An 8,305-nucleotide genomic window follows, 5' to 3' on the forward strand; every position below is an offset into this window, starting at 1 on the left:
GAAGAAAGTTGATGTACGCTCAAAGACAAATCTAAAGATACAGGACACTTCTTCAAAGGTAGTGAACTGACACTGAAAGCTTATAGGTGATACACCTTTCCTCATGATAATGATAACTATAAAGTTCAATCCCGGAGTAGAAATCCCAGAAAAAGCAACTCCACAAGGTCTTGGTTAAATGGGGCAACAAAAGGCTTATGTTGACAATGTGGGTAAAATAATAGACTGCCTAGATCAAGTATGATTGGAAATTGTCAGTCTTTAGAAAGAATGGCCTTTCGCTAAACACAGACTCTTGACTTGGAAGCACACACACTAGATCAATAGTCATGGGATAAAGATTCTGAACAAATAGAGAAAAGAGTAATCTTGAAATACACCAAAGGGTATTTTATTCTGAAAATCAAAGAAATATTGTCTATGAAGGTCAAGGAAAAATAGACAGTGATAATATGACCTACATCAACAGGGTTTCAATGAATTCTCAATCCACACCTTGAAGTCTCATTTGAGTATAACTGCTCTTCTTTTTGGGAATGAAAGAGTCAGGAACGATAAACATCCCTAATCAAAATAAATTTCGATCTCAGCAATGATCATGCACTCAAAGAATACAGGTAAGATCAAACTTTCTCATTAATGCTTTCGATATGATCCAAGGGTAAAAGGATACATGATAGATGAACATGGATCAAATGGAAAATCAATGGTTCAGATAATAGACCATGGCCATAAGAATGACAAAAGTAGGGTCAAAGACCAGATCTAAAATCTGAATGATGGATATCAACAACTGTACGATCAATATGATCAGAAATGATAGACCATGGTCATAAGGACAGCAAAAGAGCCATCGGCCAGGTCTCAAGATAAAACAGGTAGACAAAGACAAGGATCTAATCCCACTGAGTGATGTATATATGAGAATCAAGATAAGGCAGACTGACTCCAAAGGATAGCAATCATGCTTAACATGCTTTTGGATAAAATCCAGCAGCATAACGGCTATACGAGGAGGTCAAGGTCCAGACTAAGTAAACTGACTCTAAAGAGTAGCCGTCATGCTCAAAATGTTCTGGATAAAATCCGGCAGCATAACGACTATACAAGGGATCACCCTAGCTCAATCGAAAGGTATGAATAACGGTTACTAGAGAAGGGTGATCAACAGATGGACTAACCAAAGGTGAGAATATACAACAATGGGTCAAACCCTATAATCAACAGATCAAGGGCTAAACCCGGCCAAGGTAATGACGGTCAAAATCCACTGACTAGATCTAGATCTAAATTCGGAATGGATATAACCGACTGAAAGGAATAAGGAATCTCTGACTAAGAGGAGAACCATAATATACATAATCAGTATATATAAGTAAATACACATACACACAAATCCTAACCAGGGGCACCAGCCCTAATTCTAATCTAGCGGAGTCGAGAAAATCTCGACTCAAGACAGACTAATGAATGTACTAGGACCGTACTGTAGTCATGTAAAATGAACTACCCTAGTCTACAAATGGGGCAAAGCTCCTAACTCTAGGCTTCACATGTGTAAGCAACACATGTTCGACCCTATATGAATGCAATATACACACGGGTACTCCCTAGTTGGGCTTCACTAGGTCAGTAAGTATATATATATAAAACAAAGTAGGGCTCCGGACTCAATCTAATGGGTGCTATGCATATGAAACATACTTAATATGTAGCGCTGGCGCATAGCTTGGAAATAGATTCAACAGTACCATCAGGATGTAATAACATCCCAGTCAGGCACGCATTGAATCTATCCCATGGAGCCAATAATGAAAAACAATGAAAAACAATAAAAGAAATAAAAAAATATGACAATGCATGATGTGCAGTGTGTGAATCCTTTGTTTTAATTACGCACCTACCTGGTGCCCCTGGATTCTAACGATAGAGTTCCCATTTAAAATGATTTTAGCTCAAATTTCTCCAAAGTTAATAAAAATGGCATTTTTAAAGAGTTAGGCAATGTTTCAAGAACTCCCCAGCAGAGTCGCCAGCCTGTGGACCCCGATCCGGAGAGGACGAGTGCGGCGAGGGACGCGAGGTCCCCACAGCAATCCTCTAAGATCTCCACAATGTGAAGGAGAGCTCTGCCAAGGAACTCTCGAAACGGATGCCACCCTCACAGCATAGCACGAGTGGCGATACAAAACGAATGAGATACATCCTGATCAGGAGCCAGGGCTCGAAACCGAGATGTACCTAAAAAGAACTCAGAGTCGCCATCCATGGATAAGCCATGGAACCCTAAAATCAAATCCTCTGTGCAATGGATAACCAGAAATATATATGGGTTCGTGCCTGGTTACGAATGGGGAAGGGATTAGGCGCCCCCAATTCGCCCAAGTGCAAGCACCTGGTCTCTTATGCCATTTTCATTAACTCCAAAGAAGTTTGGGTAAAAATCATATGAAATGGGAACAATCCTCAGGAATCGTCTACCTAAGCATGCATTTCCTGAGAATGAAGAAATAAACACATAAAATGAAAATGTGTCACCTAAGCAAAGCTAGGTTATGGGTGACATGCCTAACTCTAATGCAAGACTGGACTCGGACCAGAATGGCCATCCATCCTAGCTGCACTACGTATCCCGGCCTCGGGAAGAATCGGAGCCCACGTAGTTCGATGCCCTATTCAAAATTATGATGCCTAAGACACCTAGACCTCTATCCTAGACTCGATCTAAAAGACCGGACTAGTTATTAAAGCTTCTTGAACTATTATTTAAATTCCAATGAATGGTGGATTTTAGGACATCCTATATGCCCTAACTAAATGCAGATTGATTAGCCTTAAGCTAATGCAGGTGGTTCCTACAATCCTATGTGTAACTAGGCCGTGCAACCTAATGAAAACCACGGGATGACTATATGCCTAGTCTAGCCATCGGTTCGACTAAATGTCTAACCGATCGACTCGAGGCCTCCTAACTCTAGGGACACTCACACGACAGGACATACCATATCAATACAAATCAAGACAAACTCCTAACTCTAGAACACAACCTAAACAGCTAGGACATACTCCTAACTCTAGAGGAAGATCTTTTTGAAAATGGTTTGAATATTTTTGTAACTTTGAAAGATTTAAAATTTTTATTTTTAAAGGTTTGGCTGGACTTGGGATGTGGATCCCAAGCTGCACTACGTACCTCGTGGAAGAGGATCAAGCCAACGTAGTTCGGAACGAACTCTCTACCTATCAAACACTTACGGCAAATCAACTATGCTCTAATAATACTATTATAAGAGCAAATGAGTCAAAGACTCTCTAATGACAGTAACTGGAGAATAAATGAGTCAAAGACTCTCTAATAAAAGCGACTAAAGGATAAACGAGTCAAAGACTCTCTAATAAGAGCAACTGATAACACTGAAATGAGATAACGAAGTCAAAGACTCTCTAATAATACTGCAAATGAAACAGATGAGTCAAAGACTCTCTAAAAACGGAAATACGAGTCAAAGACTCCAATGACACCAACTAAAAGATAAATGAGTCAAAGACTCTCTAAAGGAAAAGAAACACGAGTCAAAGACTCCACTAACATTAACTAAAGGATTAATGAGTAAAGACTCTCTAAAAGAGATGAAAAACACGAGTCAAAGACTCCACTAACACCAACTAAAGGATATATGAGTCAAAGACTCTCTAAAGGAAAAGAAATACGAGTCAAAGACTCCACTAACACCAACTAAAGGATAAATGAGTCAAAGACTCTCTAAAAGAGATGAAAATACGAGTCAAAGACTCCACTAACACCAACTAAAGGATATATGAGTCAAAGACTCTCTAAAGGAAAAGAAATACGAGTCAAAGACTCCACTAACACCAACTAAAGGATAAATGAGTCAAAGACTCTCTAAAAGAGATGAAAATACGAGTCAAAGACTCCACTAACACCAACTAAAGGATATATGAGTCAAAGACTCTCTAAAGGAAAAGAAACACGAGTCAAAGACTCTACTAACACCAACTAAAGGCTAAATGAGTCAAAGACTCTCTAAAGGAAAAGAAACATGAGTCAAAGACTCTACTAACACCAACTAAAGGATAAATGAGTCAAAGACTCTCTAAAAGAGATGAAAACACGAGTCAAAGACTCTACTAACACCAACTAAAGGATATATGAGTCAAAGACTCTCTAAAGGAAAAGAAACACGAGTCAAAGACTCCACTAACACCAACTAAAGGATAAATGAGTCAAAGACTCTCTAAAAGAGATGAAAACACGAGTCAAATCAGATAATATAAGATTGAAAATCTGTGATCAAGATGAGATGAGATAGCATAAGATTGCTTTCAACGGATGGATCATGAATGACTAATCCTATGAGATCTTTGGAAATGAATGGGATTTACATCCTAACCCCAAAGGAAAAGTTTTTTAATCTTCGCACATTTTATCAGTGTTACCTGAAGGCATCAACCCTAACCATAATCTAGCGGAGTGGAGAGAGGATCTCGACTCATGACTTTGTTTGTGTACCTAGGACCGATCGTAGCCATTGGAAGATGGACTACGGCCTAATCTAGACACAAATGGGTAGGATATCCTAAACTAGGCTCACACACGTGATGCACATGTGTTCGTATACTACATGCATGTGTGGGTTAATCTAGGGGTAAGGCCAAGAGTTCCCTTAGCGCGAATCCATGTTCGATATACTGTACCAGTGTCCGGCGTATCAGTACGTGAACAAGAGATCCGTTTACGTACCATAAAGGTACTAGGCTAAGGGTGGAATGCTTCTCTAGCACAGAGGCACCAGGTGATGAAATCCCAGTCAACCATGCTAGATAACACTCCGGGTTCCTAAAATAGGACGTGTGTGCATGTGAGATGCAGGGGTTTAGATGCAAGTGATGTAAGTGTGTGCAATAAGTTCGCGCAATCTATGATGCCTTCAGGTTTTGTTAGATTAAGTTTGAGTAAATGTGATGAGAAAATAAAACATACAAACTAATCACAGCATCAGGATTTTACGAAGGAAATCAGTGATTCCTAAGGTTTCTATTTTGATAATTTAATGATTGAATATGTGATGGAATATTATGATCTGGAAATTTTTAAAACAATTTGATTTTAATTCAATTTACTCAAGGATTTTAAAAGGTTTCAATTCAGATTGTAGATTTACACATCAACATATAACAAATCTTTTCAGAACAAGATGAAATTTTTACAGTAACTTCTCCTTAATTATATAAGATTATAATAAAAATTTCATAGATTTTAAATGTGGTTTGCTATTAGTTTTTCAATGTTGAAAGTTTCTGTCCAGATTGTGAATTAACACAGTAACGTATAGCAAATCAATTCAAAACAATATGAAATTTCTATAGTATGTGTATTACAATAAGAAAGGATTACTGTAAAAGTTTCATAAATTTTAAAAATGATTTACTATTAATTTACGATTTTACAAATATCCATCCAGATTATGAATTAACAAAGAAACACATAGTAAATCAAATCCAAATCAGTTTAAACTTTATGAAAACATGTAATTCCAGTAGTAATTATCAAACAAATATTTTCAGAAGTTTTCATTGCAATTTACTATTTTTATCAGATTTAATACAGCATGCATGATTTTACGTAAAAAATCATAAACAAATATCCAACAGCAACCAAAAATCTTGAAAAATTCACGGGAGATTAGATTAGATTTAATTTGCATCTCATCCAAATTTCACTTTTGAAAACATTATAGAGTTTTTGAAAATTGGTTTTTTCCAAAAATACCCCTAGAGTTAAATGAATTTTTAAACCCTTTAAATCAAATCAAGAATTCATAAAGAAATTCGTACTAATTCAAAATCTTACAATTATGTTATGTTTAAATTTTCATTGATTTTGGATCTATGTTGACATCTTCTTAAATTCAATCTTTAGAATTTTACCCCTTTGAGGGTAAAGTTCAAAAGGTCAAATTACGGTCAAAACGAAGTCAAAATTCTTCGAAATTCCAGATTTCTACACTTCTTAATGTTCAAAACACTCAGAGATTGAAAAAAACATATTTTGAATAACAATAAGAAAAAATAAAAATAAATCACAAATTCAATCCTAGCATGATTCTAGTTTAAGATATATGAAAGAGGGTTTTGGAATACCAACCTTGCTAGCTCTCCTTGTCTCTAGGGTAAGTAATCCTCGGATATACGCTTTGTCTTACCCTTTCAATTAGCAAAGAAAACCCCAAAAAAAAAAATGTTGCCGCCGATCCGTTCCGCCGTCTTCACTTTCTCTTAGAGGGAAGGATTGTGAGGTGATTGGGAGAGATAATGGAAGAAGAATATAGGGAAAGGGATTGGAGGGAGTGATTGGAAGAGATAATGGAAGAGAAAAAGATAATGGAAGATAAATCTCTCCTTTTTTTCTCCTCCTTTTTTATGGATGGGAAGGAAGATATATATAGGGAGAGAAAGAGAGAGAGAGAGATGTGTTGGTGGAGAGCTCATCATGTTGTCCCTCTTAGTGGAGAATCCATCATCATTCTTCTTAGTGGAGAATCCATCATCATTCTTCTTAGTGGAGGGCCCATCATGTTTCTTAGTGGAGAATCCATCATCATTCTTCTTAGTGGAGGGCCCATCATGTTTCTTAGTGGAGAATCCATCATCATTCTTCTTAGTGGAGGGCCCATCATGTTTCTTAGTGGAGAATCCATCATTATTGTTCTTAGTGGAGGGCCCATCATGTTTCTTTAGTGGAGAATCCATCATTATTGTTCTTCATAAGAGGCCTCACAAGAGGCCCTACTGAGGCCCCACAATGTGGGCCCCACAACGCGGGCCCCACAACGTGGGCCCCACAATGTGGGCCCTCGGTTGATTCGAATTTTAAACAAATGTTCAATGCGGGCCCACCAAACGGGTCCAAATTCTCCCTCGCTTGGATTCTTATGAATAATCTCTCTCAACCTCTCACGGAAAAATGCGAAACATGACGGAAATGATCGGATGGGGTTTCTCCCAAGCATAGCGAACTTGGGTCCGGTCAAAATGGGGTGTCTACAGATACATCTGCTAATAGAAGACTTTGTTGTCATTAATTGAGTAGGTATTAAAATTTACTATTGTGTCTTCCCTTTAAGGGTATAAAATCAGAGTGCATATATTTTGGTCGACAAGTCTTAATTGTCTACCCCAATCCTATAATCTACCCACTCTCACGAAGTCCAGGTATTTCACAAAAACCCAGAGCTCTGATACCACAACTGTAACGACCCGATTTCCGACGAGTCGCTACGAGCAAAAGAAAGCAAAAATCATGTAACTATTTTTTTTTTTTTATACAAGCATCAACCACGATAGAATCTTATTACAACTGAAAGATGTCTTATCATAACAAAGTATTGATAGACATGGTAAATGACGCAAGGCGTCAAAATGTAAAAACTCAGGAACAAACTCTCTGATCACACAGTCCCTTATCCCATGGTTCCTTCATTTGCAAATGCTCCGCCATCTAATGCCTCAACCCCTGTGGTGGAGGAATCAACGTCAGAGCAGGGTCATCCAGAGACCGAGCAAAGTAAAAGAGACAATAATAACAGTGCATACAATATAATCCACATCCTCAATAATGTCTAGAAACAATATAATAAAGATTACAATGCCCATGGCAATATAAATAAAAGGAATGACAATAATTTCAATGTATGCTATGCATGCAATAATTATGAGACAGCACATTCCCCAGGTACATCCGGCTTTTCCCCCATTTATTTTTCTGTCAGTTCTTTTCTGACTTTTTCATTTTATTTTATTTTTTTCTGCCGGTGTCCTTGCCGCACGGCTACCCACTACCCCTGTCTGAAGGTAGTGACGTTATGGACTTGGATTACGGTCTCGCATTTGCCGAGCCGGGGATACTATCCCTCGGGGATACTTTCCCTTTTTGGTTGGTTTGCCAACGAAAGGCAGTACACGCTTCTCGCGTTGGCCTTTGGACCTTAGGTCCCAGGATGATTCCACCACACCCTTAAGTTCCCCTTCACTTTCCCCATGTATGCAACATGTATGCAATTACTTACCTTTGCCTTTCTTCCTGCATTCATTTCAATTCATTTGATTCCAGGCAAGCGAGTATAAATTCACTAAGCAGGTATTTATCAGGCAATTTATAAGCAGAGCTACATTGCATAGACAATTATATTGAATACCATTACAAGACAAGGTCTAGCTGTCACCTGCCTTTTTAATTTCTGAGTGAAGATAGTAACCGAAAAGTCCCAACAAGAATAGGAATGAT

This window comes from Tasmannia lanceolata, unplaced genomic scaffold (genome assembly GCF_043159265.1).
Source record: "Tasmannia lanceolata isolate RefF3 unplaced genomic scaffold, GAP_Taslan_0.1 ptg000003l, whole genome shotgun sequence".
NCBI classification, from domain to species: Eukaryota; Viridiplantae; Streptophyta; class Magnoliopsida; order Canellales; family Winteraceae; genus Tasmannia; species Tasmannia lanceolata.